Source organism: Octodon degus, unplaced genomic scaffold (assembly GCF_000260255.1).
Source record: "Octodon degus isolate 3935 unplaced genomic scaffold, OctDeg1.0 scaffold00001, whole genome shotgun sequence".
Taxonomy (NCBI): domain Eukaryota; kingdom Metazoa; phylum Chordata; class Mammalia; order Rodentia; family Octodontidae; genus Octodon; species Octodon degus.
The window spans coordinates 12,086,908-12,088,702 of record NW_004524577.1 but is presented as its reverse complement, the minus strand read 5'-3'; the positions used below and the strand labels follow the sequence as shown (position 1 = coordinate 12,088,702).

At 42.6% G+C, this 1,795-nt stretch overlaps 1 pseudogene; it reads left to right on the top strand.

The window, feature by feature from the left end:
• LOC101584193 overlaps nucleotides 1–535 on the top strand; it is a 1,255-nt pseudogene extending 720 nt beyond the window's left edge.
• Nucleotides 536–1,795: the final 1,260 nt, after the last annotated feature.

Here is a 1,795-nt window from a genome sequence, read left to right as displayed (position 1 = left end):
GTTCTTTTCTTCCAACTTTGTACTGAACAGATGTTCTGAAATTAATAAATACAAACTTTATCCCTGGATCCATCAGTTTAGCAACAACCACAAGTCAGCTGATCAGATTTGACCTGTCTTTTTCCTTGATGTTGACCCACATAGTTTTCCTCCTGGCTCTAACTTTTCTATGACAGTAGGAGATTTTCAGGAGATTTATTCAGAATGCAATACCTGGGACTGTATTGCCACCTGTTTCTTCATAGACACAGCTCACAATGTAATTGATTATTTTGACACAATATGGAAAATACTCAAGCCAGGAAGAATTTGGATAAATCTTGGTCCTCTACTGTACCACTTTGAAAATTTGGCAAATGAACTATCCATAGAATTGAGCTATGAGGATACAAAAGATGTCATTTTGTGGTACGGATTCCAGGTAGAGGTGGAAAAAGAATCTGTATTATCAACATATACTGTGAATGCTCTCTCTATGATGAAATACTACAATAAATGTGTCTTATTTGTGGTCCATGAGCCACAGGGATTTTAAGTGATTGCACCTGGAAATAAGTTTAATAAGATGAAATACTGAAATAAACAACTCAGAATCAAAAAACCACATATATATATATGAAATGGCAGGCCCCAGGATCGAACAGTATTTTCAAATCTTACAAACTCTACTTCTGTGTCCAGTCTACCTCTGTGTCTTTGACCCTCTACTTTGCTCTCAGGAGAACCCCTTGTGGTTACATTGGAACCACCTGAATACCCAGAATAATCTCCATATCTCATGATCTGTAGCTGAATCCATCAGCAAAGTTCCTTTTTGCCATGTGTTGTCATCTGTTTGTTTTTTGTTTTTTTTTTTCCCTAAGGGGAATAATACAATACAGGATACATTGTATAAGATTGTTTTATAATGAATCACCCAAAGAATCATATGTAAAGAGTACAGGATATGTCCACTCCTAAAGACAAAGAAAACCAGTTGAGGGCCAGGATCCCATGCCAACGTCCTGCATGAGTCCAGCTGGAGCCCTAGGGCCCATGACAGTGTGTCATGCAAGTCTTTTTCACAGATCTGTGCTGGGAAGGCCCAAAGGTCAGTGGTGGAAGCCAAAAAGTCTGTGCCAGTGGGCTGAGGGATTTGAACTGGAGCCAGGAAGCAATGTTCAAATAACCAGAGCTCCACTGAAAAGTACCACAGCTATCCTCAGCAACCGTGAGGTCCTGAGCTCTTCCAAAGACAAGCAAAGCTAAGTCTCCATCAGGAAAACTCATATGACAAACTTCTCTAGGAGGCAAAGCAGTGCATCCTCCCCTCTAGAGCCAGGAAGCGAAGCTCAAAGTGAGGACCAGGGATTCCCCAAAGTGAACCACAGCCATTCTTAGGGACAATGAGGTCCCAAGCTCCTCCTCTGATGACAACAGCCAAGTTCACCAGCAAGGCCAGCATGACAAGGTCCCCCAGCAGAATAGCCCAAAAGAACCAGCAGCTTCCAACAGCTCCAACCACTTCTCCAAAACAGCTTCCCTAACAGCCTCTTATGCTACAACAATCCTGAGGTGGCCTGTCACAACCAGCACAATGCTAGTTCAGTTCTGCTGAGTATAACAAGTTGACCACCAGTTGGCAATCCACCACACCATGTAAAGGAACTTAATCACTGGTTCCAAGAATAACATGTGTAGATTGGGCATGGTGGCACACACCTGTAATCCCAGCGCTTGGGAGGCTGAAAACAGGAGGATCACTATGAGTCCAATCTGTGTAGTGAGACCCTGCAGACCCTGTACTAAGCACATT